The sequence below is a fragment of the Equus asinus genome, chromosome 19 (genome assembly GCF_041296235.1).
Source record: "Equus asinus isolate D_3611 breed Donkey chromosome 19, EquAss-T2T_v2, whole genome shotgun sequence".
In the NCBI taxonomy this organism is placed as follows: domain Eukaryota; kingdom Metazoa; phylum Chordata; class Mammalia; order Perissodactyla; family Equidae; genus Equus; species Equus asinus.
Window position 1 is genome coordinate 15,144,414 of NC_091808.1, and position 16,834 is coordinate 15,161,247.

The window sequence follows — 16,834 nt, forward strand, 5'->3', positions numbered from 1 at the left end:
AGAGCATGAGGCTGGCTTTAAAGGACCCCTGCCACGTTTGGTAATTTGTCACAAAGAGCCAATTTTAGACTATCCTCCTCTGGAAAGCTTCCAAACTCATGCCTATTGGAGCTCTCCAAGCTGATACAACCCCAGGCAATGCCAGGGACCCACTCAAGATTCCATCTTGTTTGGAAGCCTGGACTATGTGTTGAAATAACCCTGGAAGGTCTATATCAAAACCAAGAATCCTGGGCTTTCCTCAGAGTAGTGTTCAGTAAATATTCATCTAATTAACTAATTTCATTGAAAAAATATTGAGCGGAATAAAGAAAAGGTGCCACACATCTGCAATATACACTCTCACTATTTTAATGAGTATTTGCCAATTCCCAGAGCTTTGGCTTCAGCCATAGTAAATGAGTAGGGTTCTATTGCCACCTTGTGAGCAGAGATAGAAGTGTTTTTATTCTGGGAGGTGATCATGTAATACTTCATTTAAATACGAATTAGCTTCCCTCATCTACTTTTGACCAGTTCTTTTATTTTCTCGTTTTGTTGCTTTACATGAATTTGTACTACAATGAAACAAACGACAACAGCTCTGCATTAACCTGAAGTGGTTGAGAACCACTCCAAACCATTAGAAGCAAGGAAGGGGCAGGCCAGCGTCTCTAGCCCACACCTATTCTTCTTAGTTGGGCTGAATCTGGTATCTTTGGGGCCAAACACTTAAAATAGCAGGACACCTGTTAGATTAAATCTTAGGGACCTGAAACTGTTTTAGACATTCCTTCAAGGTAAATATTAAAAATCTCTCGGAGTTTAATTGTCAAAGATGATTGGAGCTGCCTCCTAGTTTGATTTAGCACTTTTTTTTTTTTTTTTTTGGATGAGAGGATTTTCACAAAATCAGTCTACGTGTTTTGTAAACCTTTTCTAGAGAGACCTTCCCAACCACTGGAAATTCAAATAACTGAAATATTCTGGCAGGAAAAACTTCACACTGATTCTAAACTAACATAAACCTTTTTTTTTAATGCTTCAGAAACTAGCTTTTTTTCCCCCTAAAATAGGAAGATCATGGATTCTAAATGCCATCCACCTCCTATGCAATTTTCACTCATTTCTGTCTCATCAGTTGCCTCTGTAATTTGTCTGCTTCTTGAAGGCTGTCCATGGGTGGCTGTGACACTGTTTTCAGGAAAAATCGTTGTCCTTATAATACTCCTTTCTGGTCTTTTATTAACCCTAATTTGATCCCTCTCATCACCCGTTACTTCTTCATCTCCAACGCCCATAACTTTTAATGTTGTTATGCAACATCGAACAGAAATGTTCTTTTCCGAGCATGGAAGGAGTGTGCGTTTGTAGGGGGCAAACACAGGTCTTTTGGGTTTTATTGGTTAAAAATAAGAATCTAGGCCATATTCAGATGTTCTAAGCAATAACTCAGAGAAGTAAAGAATAACTCAAGATCCTAAATAATATAAGCTACCTGGTATTTAAAAGGAAAGGTTGCCTGACCAAATGAAGGTATCTGAACTGTTAGTTTGAAATGTATGCTAAACAGCTATATGGTCCTAATCTTCTGGGAGAAAATACTAGGGGACTCATGAGAAATTTTGTCCTGAGACCAATATTAAAACTACTACTTCCTGTTTTAGTATGGCTCGTCGGAACCTGTGTGGGACTAGGACTGGGAAGATGGGAATCCTTTAGCTGCTCCAGGATAATACGTGGATAACAGATTCATTAGGGTTTCTTTTTTTTTTTTTTTTTTAAAGATTTTATTTTTTCCTTTTTCTCCCCAAAGCCCCCCGGTACATAGTTGTGTATTCTTCGTTGTGGGTTCTTCTAGTTGTGGCATGTGGGACGCTGCCTCAGCGTGGTCTGATGAGCAGTGCCATGTCCGCGCCCAGGATTCGAACCAACGAAACACTGGGCCGCCTGCAGCGGAGGGCGCGAACTTAACCACTCGGCCAGGGGGCCAGCCCCTCATTAGGGTTTCTTGAGGACATGACATCCACATTCCTGCTCATCTTGCATAGCCCTCCATCAGGGCAAGGTTGATTTCTTGGGTATAATTATCAACTACTGGGTCAGTGCCAAGACAGTATGTGTGAGGTCCTCCCTAAAACCACACCCTCTTCTTCCTTATAATTACAGCATTCCTTTTAGTTTCTAGCTTGGAAAAAAGGCTAGGAATTGAGTGCTCAAGGGGGAAGAATCCTTGTGTCATGGAAAAGGCTCCGTTACCACCTTGACCATTGACCCTTCTCACTGACCCTTCAACCCTCCCGAAGCCCTGGCTGAGTTCCTGCGTGGTGAGGAGGTTCTGAGTGGACAAGTCTCCAGGGACAGTCCCAGGAGGCTCTGAGCGTCCCAAGACAGTCACACTTAGGGTTAGTGTACAACTCCCACTTCATACTCCGCGCAGATGCACTCTTTGCTTTACAACCTTTCACGTGGTTCTTATTCTCCCAACTAAATCGGAAGCGCTTTCAGAGGCAGGGAACCTGTCAACTCTCTTTAGCTCTCGGGGAAGCCCTGGAAACTTGTAGAAACTCAGTATGTGTTTGCTGTTGATGATCAGATAGGTAATGAAGAATGAGGAGAAGGAGGAAGAAGAGGAGGAGGAGAAGTCAGCAGGGGAACCTGAAGGGTGACACAGAGACTCAAGTTTCAAAAGCCCTGGATTCAAGCAGGATGGTGGCATGTATCACAATTGTGGCCTAACAATGACTTTGTTTGCATCTTGTCATTTTATGTTTGCAGTTTTGGGGTATCTACAAGGAGTCAACAAAAAGTGAGGCAGGATTGTTCATAGGCTAGGAAAAAAGTCAAAGAAACTGCTTAGTAGAGGGCAATAGAGACGTTTCTTTCCATCTCTCGCCATCACCTTGGCTCCCACGCTCAAAGGCTCCTGCAGCCTGTGGAGCCACAGACTCAGGGTCTCCTTCCTGGAAGAAGCAGGTGAAAGGCCACTATCAAGCATACTTGGCTCTTGCTAATGGGAAAGTTCCAGATTTCACCCTTTTCTACATTTAGACCCTTTTTACTAGAATGTCCCCAAAGTGACAGGGTAGTGTCAGAGATATCTTAAACAGTTAACATCAAGAAGCCCCAGGGGCCAAGAACAAAATGCCAACAGCTGGAGTCCCTGTAGGAGGGCAGGCAGTGGTGGCGGTAGAAAGAGCAGCAGGGCCAGCTGTGTTCCAAGGGGAACAACCAGGGCTGAGCTCCTGGTGGCTGCTGCCCTCGCTGCTGCTTCTCTTCTTTCCTCTGCCCAGAGTGTCAGACCCAGACAGATAGGTCTGCTCCACCATCCACTGAGAAGGACAAAAATGACCAGTGTTTCCAGCAAAAGCTTGACCATTTTGGCAATGATAGTGAACAAGTTGGCAAAAGGTAAAAAGCGATCAGTATGGTAGGTGGTGACAGGTGAGGGATGGCATAAGCCTGAGGCCTCATGGAGGGTACCACAGAGATCCAGGAGGAATGGACGCACGGATGGGGGAGGAAACCAAAGCTTTCTCATGCCTCCTCCAGGCCAGCGTCTGAGCTAGGAATTTTGCATCTTATCACACTGATTAATTTTTACTTTTAATTATGAAATATTTCAAATATGCAAAAGAGTGCAGAAAATAACATTGTGGACAATCATGTAACTGTACCTAGCTAGAAGAGATGATAACATTTTGTCCAATTTCTTCCCACCTCTTCTGAGGTCTTTTCCAGCCTTCAGTTTTTGAAGCTTTTTCTGGGCCTTCAGTCCTTGAAGGGGTCTCTTGGGGGCATATGATAGAACACTGGCTACCATAATTTTAAAAACAAATAAGCATGCAAGTCAAAACAAATATTTGACTTCCAAAAAGGCCAAGTATGACGCAGTTCTTATTTTTAATATCTATTTGTATATTCTTCTAAAGACTTATTTTCAAAAATATTTTAATGATTTTTTATTACAGGAAATTTTTTACTCATAATTCTCCTTCCTTATGCAACTGTTTCTATTTCCCTATGCTTTCTTGCATTTTTATACTTCGTATGTAATTGCATAGTTTCTGTGTAATCATAGTTTCTATGGTATTCTGAGTTCTATTTCTCCTTTGTCAGAGCCACAAAATATTATTTCATAAAGTTCCATTTTAGCGTCCATGGTAATTGCAGTGCTTGCCGGCCATTCCGTTGAGCTCGTATGCCCAAATTTCCTTTGGGGGAAAATATTTAGTTATTTCTACTGGCTTTTGGCTTGTTCCTCTTTCACTTTGAAAGTAGGATCATGAAGATCTTTTAGATGCATAGTATCAAGCTGATCATTCTCCTAATTTCATGGAGTATAGTCACCATCATTCTATGCTACAGCCCTCTTTTATTGTTTTATTTTATTTCCCTCTCTTTTCACTCCTGGTCCCCAATCTCATTCCCCTGCTGTGTCTGGTGTATTTACTATATGCCTTTCCAAACAGCTTTCAGTTAAGTTTCTTTATATGTGTGTGTTCATGAGAAACACAGAATCTTGCTTTCTGTTTTAGAAAATGTACTTAAATGTTACTGTGCCCTAAATCAATTCTGTTTCTTTATTTTTTCCATCAAAATATGGTTTTGAAATCTGTCCACGCTGCCATATGGACAGCCAGTTCCTTCCATACCATCTCCTTCCTTCTATATAACATTCTGCTGTACGTGTGGTGCACAGTTTACTTATCTGTTTCCATGTTGATGGTCTTCATGGTCTTCATGGTCTCTGGCAATCCTGGAAACCCCAATGCTGTACTTGACCCACTACAACGCGGTTCCTTGAGCATCTGTAAGGGAACTTTTCTGGAATACAGACTCTGGAGTAGAGTCTGGGTCTGAGGGTATAGGTGTACTCAGTTTCACAAAAATCCTTCCAGATTGCTCTCCAGGTGAACACACAAGCTCCGTCCACAGCAGTGCATAAGGCTTCTTGTTCTTCCACACCCCACCAACAAACGATTTTACCAAAATTCTGAATTTTGGAGAATCTGATAAGTAAAAATAGTACCTCAGGGTTGTTGGGGTTTTTTTTTTTGTCTGTGTGTGTGAGGAAGATTGGCCCTGAGCTAACATCTGTGCCAATCTTCCTCTATTGTACGTGGGATGTCGCCACAGCATGGCCTGACAAGTGGCACTAGGTCCGTGCCTGGGATCCGAACCTGCGAACCCTGGGCCACTGAAGCAGAGGGTGCAAACTTAACCACTGTGCTACCAGGCCAGCCCCCTCAGGGCTGTTTTAATTTCGTTTCTCTGATACTAGTGAGGGGTCAGTTTTCTTTTGTGAACTGCACATTAATATCCTCCGTCCATTTTCCTGCTGGGTGTCTGGCCTTTTCTTCCTGCTTATTTGTAGGAGTTCCATAGATACACTAAAAGTGCTGTAACTTGCCTGTTCTTTTCTATTCACATTAAAGAAGGACCACAACAATTAGTCCATGTCTAAATAAACTGACACATAAGGTTAAGTACTTGTTGCACCATACCATCTGTCAATTTCAAAACTGGGATTGAAGAGAAAATCACAAGAAGGAAGTTGCTCTGAGCTGCCCCAGCTCAGTCAGGATGCTTTCATTTGCGAGCGAGAGAAACTCAACTCAAATTAGTTTCAGCAGAAGGGAAGACTGTCTTGGCTCACAAAAGTTCAGGGAGTTCAGGCTTCAGGCATGGTGGGATACAGAGGTTTAAAAGAGGTCGTCTTTTCATCTCTTGGTTCTTCCTTCTGAACTGGTCTTGCTCCTGGGCAGAATTCCTCTCTATAGTAGCAAAAATGGCCCCTGGGCTCTCCAGGCTACTGGGTCTTTGGGGCCTGTGATCGCCATGTCAGAGTATTTTGATGTCATCAAGGGAGGAGTTTGTGCTCAAACAAGATTCCTCAGAGTCGAATCGGCATATACAAAATTAAAATTTGACTTTAATAAGTCAAAATTTCACTTTACTAAAATTTGTAACTTGAGTAAGTTATAAACTCCTCTCTAGTCACATTAGCAACTTCAGTAAGTTACAAATTTAGAAATCTAATTCTTCCTTATGCTTTAAAAAGTAAATTACAAATCTTATAATCTGTTAATAAACCTCACAAATTTCAACAGTCACTTTTAAGGGTGCTTTTATAATCCAGTAAAATTCCCTTGAACATTTAAACTGCATTTATAAATTTAATATATTCAATTTTCTTTGAAGTCCTTCAAATGTCTGATAGCAAACAAAGCTTCCTAAGTTCTACTTAGACATTCTGATAAATCAAATATATCAAAACTGTACGTATGGAGAATCATAAATTCTCTTAAATATTCTCATACTGTTTACAACCTTAGTCAACTTCTCTTATTCCTTTCATCTTAAAAACTCAAGTCTGTATCAATTACCCCAATGCTCTTTTATATTGGAATGACTAGATTAATTTTTTAAGTGTTCATATTCTCTAAAGCATTACCAGTGCTTAAAATAGCCAATGTGCACAGATTGTTATTTCTTTATTTAATGAGGTTGCACACAACCTGAAGTCTTGGATCGGACATAAGATCTGGAGTGACATGCTGGGAGGGTATTTTCCTCCCCATTCAGAGGGACAAACAGAGCCCTCCTTAATGGACATTAAGCTAAAAGGGACTTCAAGTTCATACTGTCAAATGGGGTGGTCTTACAGCTCTCTTCAAATTATACATTACTTAATGCTGAAATCAAAATTTGAGAATATAAGCCCCTGCCCAGATGCTTTCAACATTTGATTGGATTCAACTATTAACTCTTTGATTCTGTTCTGAATTCTTTACATATTCTTCTCATCTAGCAGGACCAAAACTCTTGCAATTTTGTTAATACATCCCACTGGATTCTGAAAACGTGAAAAGGTTTGGTCAAGCTCTGCAGGTCACAGATCAACGTCATACTAATGATGCTCCACAGCAGAAAAGCCTCTTTTCAAGTAAAACCCACAATTCTAGGTGAGAGAACTCACTTGGTTCTGTTTGTGCCATGTCATGTGCCCATTTCTGGAATAATCTCTATATCCTGGGATGTGAAATATTTGGATTGACCTATCTTGGGAAGAGGCTTTCTCTTCTTCATGGTGACATTAGGAAAAACATATATTTATAATTAACTAAACATAAGTAGATATAAATGTAGGTATGTATATCTTGTAGATAGTTATATGGTGCATAAAATCAGGATATGAAAATATCTATATATTCTTTTTTAAAAGACAGATGTTGAATTTTAACAATTGCTTTTCAGACATAGTAAAAGTGATATTATTTTTCTATCATTTATTAAAGTGGTAAATTATATTACCAAAGTGGTAAATTGTATTAAATTTCCTAATATTGAAAATTCCATCACTAATGTGAATCCCATGTATTGTTGTTTTAAAGCACTGATATAATCTTCTGGCTAATATTTTGTTTTACTGTATTGACGCTTACAACTGAAATTCTCCTGGAAGTTTCTTTTCTATGGGTTTTATTTTGTCAGGTTTTTGTATTATATATAACTCCAATTAAACAAAAAAGAAAAAAAGGAAGATTTCCTCCTTATTCTTTGCTCTGGAACAATTTTAAATAACACTGGAACTATCTATTCCTTAAAATATTGATAGAATGATTTCTTTTCGTTCTCTCTCTGTCTTTTCTTTCAGCGTTCTCTATTTCTTCTATGATAATGTGTTTAGAAGTTCTATCTTTTCTGCAGTCTCTTTTGGTATTGATATTGTCTGAGAAAATCATTAATTACATACAGATTCTCCATGTTATTTGCTTAGATTTGAGTAAAGTGTTCTATAATTTTTAACATACCTTGGAGTCAGATAATTTCTCCATTCTCATTCTTATTTTATTTACATGTACTTTCTACCCTTTTTCGTGATTAGCGTTTCTCAGCCTTGGTACTACTGATGTTTTGGGTCAAATAATTCTTTGCTGTAGGGGCTGTTCTGATTTTATAGTATGTTTAGCAGCATTCCTGACCTCTACCCACCAGATACCAGCAGCACTAGTTGTCACTTCAGTCGTGACAACCAAAAATATCTCCAGACGTTGCCAAATGTCGCTGGGGGTGGGGCAAAATTCCCCATGTTGAGAACTCTACTAGATTAGATAATGTTTTATCCGGATTTTTAAAATACCACTTTGTGTTAAAAGAACCAGCTGTCGTATTTATTCCTTTAGTTCTACCACTTTTCAACCTCCTGATGTATTGATTTCTGCTTTTAACTTTATTATTTCTTTTGGGCTTTATTTGGATCCATTTCGTTGATGTTTGTCTAAACACCTGGGTTGGATGCCTATTCATTTGTTGCTGTTCTTATCTGTACTTCTGCCACTTTGAGGTGGGATTCAAGGGGGCTTCTGCATCCCCTAGCCCAGCCCGTGCACGCAGATCTTTTCGTACCACACTAGAGATCGTTGGCTTGTTCATGGATGTTTCATCAGTTTGGAGAAGTCTTGCTTTGCCAGCTCTTCCCAAGCTTCCCAGCTCTCTCTAGGACTTGGATTTTTAGTGTTTACCGTTCTCCTCAAAGATTGAGTTGCCATTTCTCTTTATTTTCTTTTGTGCCTTTGGTTCATTTCAGGGTGGAGAAGAGAGCAGAGGCACCTTTAATCTATCCTACAATCTAAAATCCAATATCCTAATTGTGTTGAGTCTGACGTGGGCAAATATATCGTTGGAGGGTAATTTTCAACAAGTCTGGGCGATTTGTGGGAACAGTGACTTCCAATGTCACCTGCTTAGATCCACCCTCGGAACCATCCTCCAGATCCTTATTTTTGACAAAGCAAATTGCGCTACCACTCTATTATTAGAAATAGCAAACAGACAAATCCCAACTGTGATGCATTAATGGTTTTAAATAACCCTTGTCTTTCCCCCAGAGGCTTGTTATGAATGATGGGTTCTATAAACCAGGTGGCCCAGTGTTTCTGATGATTGGAAGTGACAGTGCTGCCAGCAAAACGTGGATGTCAAGGAGCGTCACCTGGATGAAAAACACCAGAAACTGGAGCCCTCTGCTTCTTTGTAGAACGCAGATTTTATGGACAAAGCCTGTCAACCGCGTACTTTTATGAGGTTTTTGTTCTCTTTTTCTCTAAATAAAATATACTCTTCGTGTTCTTAAACTATAATCTCATGTTCAAAATTTAAGCTTGAAATGAGGTATATCCTATCAGTCTCAAAATTTTCTCCAATTAGGCTGAGAGGACTTGAAATTAATGAAATTTAATCTCTGAAAATAACCCACCACTCGGAGGCAGTAGTGGCCACTTTATTAAAAACAGTTTGTCATTGTTAAGTGTAATGTCAAGTTTTGGCTTACAGTGGCAACAGAGGAACAGGATAAGGAGAGCTGGCTGTTCTTCAATTTCTTATTCTTCCTACCTAGTATTATTATATATTATGTGGTAGAAAGTGTAATTTTTAAACTTATTTATAATTAATATCATTATATGAAACCAACCAAACGAAAAGAGTTATAAAGTGTTTCTAAAAGTTTAAAAAATATCAAAAATTTGGTGCAAAGTCTTTTGCTCTCATTTTAACAAGAAGTATGCATTGCTTTTTACAACCTTGAGAATGCTATTAATGTCAGCGAAATGATATCTTTATTATATGAATCATAATTCTTGGTACTAACAGTGAAAAACTATTCATAACTTTAGGTTAACAGCATAGGTCTTTTTCTAGCTTCCAAAAAATATGATCTTGGAATTCCAACTCAGTAACTTTTTTATGACGTGGTGACAGTCCAGTAATTTCACTAGGTCTACCTTTTTCCATTAGAAACTTTGATTTGTGTGTGGGTGTTGTCAGAATTTTGATATTCCATAACAAGTTTCAAGACTGGGTTTTCTATAGTGTCCTGAAATGCTTTTCAGAAAGGGAGGTACTCGTATAGACCGAATTTACAGCTTGTATTGATGAGGTCAGAAACAATGATTGACTCAAACTCTTAGTTTCATTATTCTGTAATACGTCAAAGGGATCCAATCAATTGTTTTGGGTGGAATTGCTCTTTATTTGCTGGGATAAAACTTCTTAGCTCAAGTGTGTAAAGCACTCCTTCCTTCCCCATTTGCTACAGAAAATCCTTTATTTGCCAGGTCACTTCCTCCCCTGTGGCTGCCCTACCCGCCAATCACCAAAGAGGAGACTGCCATCCTAGCTAGGAAAGAGAATAGACTGAGCCACATAAAGAAAAAATCGTGGGCAGAGAGGGAAAAAAGGGTCCTTGGGTTGGAGCTAAGGAGGGGGTATGGAGGGTTGGGTCGTGAGAGTTTCCCAGATAGAATTAGGAAGCAGAAAGGGCTAAGATGGGTTATGACTTTTATGCTCTTTAATGTGCTTTGAGGTGCACCTGCCAACACCAGACTTCCCTTTTAATTACCATTGCTCGTTGAATTGCACTTCTTTAAATATGACTTCACAGAATGAAACTTTAGCAACGTGACACCCCCCTTTCATCACTTATTCAGAGTATCTTTGTCTCTCTCTAGAATGGAAACTGTAAGCTGACAGTGATTAGGGAAATCACTATTTATTTCTGAAATAATTTTTAAAGAGCAAACTCTGTAGCATGCGTTACTCTGCCCTGGGTTACTTATTTGTCATTCTGTTATGGTAGATGATATAAAATGTAAAATGATAGCAATTCTTACTGTATTAACCTTGTTTAACATTTGTGAATCATATAATATGGTCCTCTGCTTTTTAGTGGGTTTTTTGGACAATTTTTTTCCTGATATTTAAAATTTATTTATTTATTTTTCTGAGGAAGACTAGCCCTGAGCTAACATCTGCTGCCAATCCTCCTCTTTTTGCTGAAGAAGACTGGCCCTAAGCCAACATCTGTGCCCATCTTTGTCCATTTTATATGTGGGATGCCTGCCACAGCATGGCTTTACAAGCGGTGCGTATGTCTGCACCTGGGATCCAAACCGGCGAACCCTGGGCCCCCGAAGCTGAATGCGAACTTAACTGCTGCACCACCGGGCCAACCCCTTTTTCCTGATCTTAAAATTGGTATCTGGGGGGAAGTATAGAAGATTAGAAAGAAAGAAAGAAAGCTTACTCGAAGTCTGACTTATCAGAGATAATTGTTGCCAAGAACTTGGCTTACAATTGTTTGCATTTTTTCTATGGTTAAATATGCAGAACAATTTTTTTCAAAACAGAGTCCAACTGTATTGTAGGATTTATCTCCTATTTTTTCTCTAATAACATTGTTGTGGCTTGGAAATGCATCTTTGATTCTATGACATAGCTGGATTTTTTTTTTCTAAGAGAAGAAGGAGAGAATGGATATTTGGGTCCGCTTAGCAGTCCCTGTCACAGACTCCCAGCAGTGAAATTACTGGATTAAAAGCTCCTTTACCTTCTGTAAGACCTTTGATATAGGGCCAATACGCTCCCTAGGAATGTTTTCTTGGGGCCGGCCCTGTGGCCGAGTGGTTAAGTTCTCCCGCTCCGCTCCAGGTGGCCCAGTGTTTTGTCAGTTCGAATCCTGGGCTCGGACATGGCACTGCTCATCAAGCCATGCTGAGGCGGCTTCCCACATGCCACAACTAGAAGGACCCACAACTAAGAATATACAACTATGTACCGGGGGGCTTTGGGGAGAAAAAGGAAAAAATAAAATCTTTAAAAAAAAAAAGAAATGTTTTCTTATTTTATTCTGTCCAGTAGAGCACAAGAGTGTCTGCCTCATCTAGCTCTTATCAGCATTTAATATTATTATTGAAATGAAATATTTTACAATTTGATAGGAGAAAAAAAGTCACAATTATATTTGCATATTTATGAGCATTCATATGACTAAGTTGTTTCATATGTTCATCAGCCATCTGCATTTCTTCTCTGTGAATTCCCTTTTAACATCTTTACTCCATTTTTTGATATCTGCATTCACCCACTTGGGGCATCATGCTGCTTGAATTAGCATGTCCAGCAAGGGAAGGAGAGGGTGAGTAGTTTCTTTCAGTGTTGAGGATTACAGACAACCTTAACACAAACAACAGACCTCCTTAGGCTCATAGAAAACCCCACAGAAAAACGGCTCAACAGAAAATTGTTATTTGGCTCCCTTATAACTTAAGAAATCCAAGCTCCTATTGGTTTTATCTAAATGCAGCAGGCAAACCAGAAAGACTAGAAAATACCCTGCACATGATTAACCATGGATTCTCTAAATTCTTGAAAAACAGTGAAGCAATACCAGCTTATCTCTTTCAAACAAGCATCAGGCTGATGGTTGATTGGCCTGGTACGTGTGCACAGCGCAGGAGGAAAGACCATCTTGCAATGGGAGGTTATCTGCAGCTCCTACCTGGTGTCCAGGATGGGAAGAGTCTCATTTAAAATGAGACTTAAGAAGTAGTACCATCTCTTACTATCTGCTGCCTGCATTTATTTATGTGTCACTATTAACCAGAATGTCCTTCTGCCCATCTTCATTCAAATGTTCAAAACGGAAAGGAGGTAAAACTCTCAATGTCTTCAACAGTTGCATTTTGGCCTCACAGTCAAGCATGTGTGCAGTGGCCTGTCATTCTGCTCTAAGTGTTGTCATAAGCAAAGTGTGTTTGTGCTTCAGTTGTAGAGAGCTGAGTCCTTGTCGCCTCCACTACCTCAACAGCAGGCAAGCCTTGGCTGATCTTGCTAACTTCCGAAACATCATAGCAGAGAAAATTGAGCTCACCAACAATACGTGGGGCACATTTGGTCATTCTTAAGCAGGATCCCTTGTAGTGTGTTTGAGAATAAAATAACCCCACTTGTTGGCTGCGGTCACAGGCAGTAGCATGCCAATCCAAGCAAAAGTTGATTTTTGTGGTGAGTATACATTTAATGTACAAATATATTTCTGTAAGTGGGTGAACCAGTTGACAAGTCAATTGCTCACCCTCAGGGTCACCTAATTTGAGCTGTGTCTACCCCTGACCCCACCCTGGATACAGCTCCATGAGAGATACCCAGACTACACACAGTTGTTAGTTATTTATCCATTTCTAGAAGTAACTGACTGTGTTGGCTTTAAAAATGGTTTATCTCAATTTTATGACTTATATGGTGAAGTCAATTATAATCTAGAATTTCCAAAGAAATGAAAGAAAATCTCTTATATATATATATATCTTTTTTGCTGAGGAAGATTAGGCCTGAGCTAACATCTGTGCCCATCTTCCTCTATTTTGTATGTGGGTCACCGCCACAGCATGGTTGATGAGCAGTATAGGTCTGTGTCTGGGATCCGAACCCATGAACCCAGGCTGCCAAAGTGGAGCGCGTCAAACCAAACAACTAAGCCATGGGGCTGGCCCCTGTAAAGCTCTTATTTTTGACAGGTATAACTTTCTAATTTCAGAGTTGCCTTTTAATTCTCTTTTCTATAACCAGCAATAATCAACTATTTTATGGTAAATTACATATAATTACTGTCTTGGGAGTTTTGGCTGTATGTGACTAAACACCTGTCATTCGCATTAAACTGGGGAAGGCATAGAACTTCTAAGTAGATAGATACTTCTGAAACAAGTAATCTCAGGTTACACATTAGGTGGAATTTGCTATAACATTTAAATGTTTCAGTGATGAGCTAGTATTAAATAGCACGATAGTTTCTGTTTCTGTAGCCTTGCTGCATATTTTTATTCTCTTTTAAGTCAATAAAGCCCCCAAATTGAAAATTTTATTCTCCTGCCTCTTTTAGACAGCAGAGCTGTGTCCCAGTTGATTAATAGATCAAGACTTGCAGAATATGGCTCTTCATCTCTGCTCTAATATTGACTTTTTGTTCCTTCCTAACAAAAATCATTTAATTTTTCAATTTCTACATCTCTATATTAAAAAGGAGGTCACAGAGAGCTTAAAAGAATTACATTGCTCTGGTGTTCAAATTATCAAAATTAAGTCATATTAAATGACCTTGTGTAATTTTTTTTCTATGTTCTTGAAGTTGTTCAAAATTCTCTGGCTGCACGTAACAGGAAATGCCAAGAAATGGTGAGACAGGCTTTCGGAGTCATGATGGAGATGCTGGAAAACCCAGGAAGCTATGATGAGCTGTTGAATAATTTCAAGTAAGTGAAGGTTTGTGCAAGAGAATGCAGAGGAGAGTCTAGACCCCAAAAACCTGACATTAACTTGAATTTTCGGCCATTACTAACATATCAAGTTAAGGCCAATTGCTTTGAGGTAATTTACTGAGGTTTGGCCCTACCAAATATTTTGATAGTTTATCACCATCATGTAAGATCCCAGCCTTAATAGATACTTTTCAGTTGGGTGGGGTGGCAGTCAGAGAGAGATGTTGGATCCCACAGGAGGAAGCTCATGGAGGACAGGTGAGAGTAGGTACAATTGAGGGGTCCCTTAAAGTCCCCTAGAAAAGGACCAAGCACCTTGAGAGAAAAGGATGACCCTGGACACCAGCCCACACAATATTCCTCTTAGCTGTTAGATGTGAGGACTTTGGGCTATTGAAACTGTGACGTGGTTCTAGGAGTCTCTCAGGAGCTGAGTACAAGCATCTTTACATTTGAGATTGTTTTTCCTCTTGTACATGAAAGTCTTGTGAATGGTTGATTGTTTTGAGTGTGGCTTCAAAGGAGAGGAAAAGAGGTTCTTATGAGAAACTAGCAGAGTTCTATTGAAGAGAAGAATATGGAAGAAGAAATAAGATGCAATTAAAGGATAGAAAGTAATGGTTCTTATTTTCCTTGAAGAGTGATTACACATCTGTCTTGGGAAGTAGCCCCTCAAAAGCTACACGTAGCTGCACACTTTAATGGGGCTTAAGAAGCAGTTTCGTACTTCAAATGCTAAGGAAAGGTCAAGGGACACTTCTGGAACTGTCTGAGGACCTACTTTGGAAAATGAGAATTTTGCTAGTTATGACGGGACCTGAGATGTAGAAAGCTCATGTTCAGACTTTGTTACCATTACTCACAGTTTCTGCCCTCCTTTGGTTTTCCAAGGATTAATTTTGATAAAATTCACCAGTGTGGCAGGGAGCAGGGAGAGGAAGAGGGGTGAGGGGAGGTCATTTCCTTAAATATAACTCTCTAGATGGCAAAGAACATCGGACAGTTACCATGGGTCAAATCGAAGGTTCTGGATCTAGGCACTTCCCTCTGGCACTGAACACAGCAGAATCATGATGGGCAGCCTTTTCTTTTACTCAAATGAAGTTGCTTCTTACCTTGTTTTTAAAGTTTCGCAACCTCTTTAAACCAGTGTCGTGACCAATTAAAACTCTCTAGGTGGAAGCAGTTTTTAACCTACGTTGGTATTTGAAACATAGATTTTAGCTGCTTTTTTTGGAATTCGTTGAGACTTGACTTGATATATTGGAAACCAGGGTCCTGTGGAGCCTCTTGAAGGCTCATTCTAATGGATTCAGAGCATGAGAGATGCTCTGTTTTGTGCCACGAAACAACTTCTAGCCCCATCAACTGTGAGAGCATTGATGTAAATCTAGCACCTCTAATGAGAACTTGGCTTAAAATACACAGCCTGCTGATGGTGTGTCAGCTGCAACAGAGAAACACACCGAGAGGAAGCACAGCTCGGGGGTGAAGGCTTTTTGTAGAAGCTACACCAAATCTTTCAGGGATGGGGGCACTATCTTGAGTCCTGAAGGTTGGTCCCTAAAGGTTTTTAACAACCTGTCAGCCCCCTTGCCTCTTCTGGTCTACACGGTGGCTAATGCCCTATGGAATCCTAGAAGTTGGACCTGGCGGATATCTTAAAGAACGTTTTGCCCTGTTCAGAGCTAAGGAAACTCAAGCCCAGAGATGTTTGACTGTAAGGTTTCAACATGGTTAATTGGGGTTAAGAACGTGATCCAAGGTCAAGGGACAGTTTGTTCTGCTGTGTGAAGGACACAATATCAAAGCCATAACAATGTCATGTTCACCATGAGCAAACCTAGAATGGCAAATCCATGGTGAATTTAGAAAAACATAATAGTAAATGCAGCTTCTAAAAAGTACTTCTTATGCTTTCTAGGAGTAAAGTAAGTTATATTCTGGGGAAATCTAGAATCTTCTGGTGTGAAGGATAGCTGAACCCTGAATCAGATTCCAGTTATGTGGAGGAATGGTCATGTGGTTCAAACTTTGAAGCGTAGGCCCCAGAAGCCCAGATGGTTCTGGTTTGTCCCATTGTCCTGCTCTTGGAGCTGGGGTCACAGCCCGACCACCTGGGTCAGGAGGGTCTGCTGAGCCTGCAGGGTTATAAGTCTCAGGGCCTGGGCAGCAAGGCAATGGGGCCATGGCAGCTGTGTCCCTAGGGTGAGCAGTGACATGGAGCAAGTCCCAAGACTGCAGCAGGCAGTGCTTTCCCTGCAAGTCTCAGCTCACACAGCGACCGCTGCCTGGACCAGCCTGGAACAAACTGGCCGAGTCTCCCAGGAGATCCCAACAGTGGACCGATGCACTTGAAGACCATCAACAGGAATATGAAGCCGACAGAAGCCAGCTTCGTAAAGAGCATTTATTAGTAAGTGAACAGCAGAATTTCTACTACCTGATTAGAATCAGGTAATGCTCTGAACTACCTGATTATCAGGTGCTATGAATTAATTTAATAGACTGAAGGTGTGTCATAATTGGTCGTTTCACTTGGATTTGGGATAAACGAGATGGAGAACCACATAGGAGGAGGGAACCTCTCTAGATACATTTGAAAAGGAAGCTGATTTTAAAAGAAATCCAAGATACAGTGGTTATTATAAGTGTAACACTACAACGACCTATGCTGAGGCTTATCCTGAGGAGAGGATGACACCATCTTGACTCTTCCTGAGGAAATGGTAACACCACTGTGGCTTACCCTG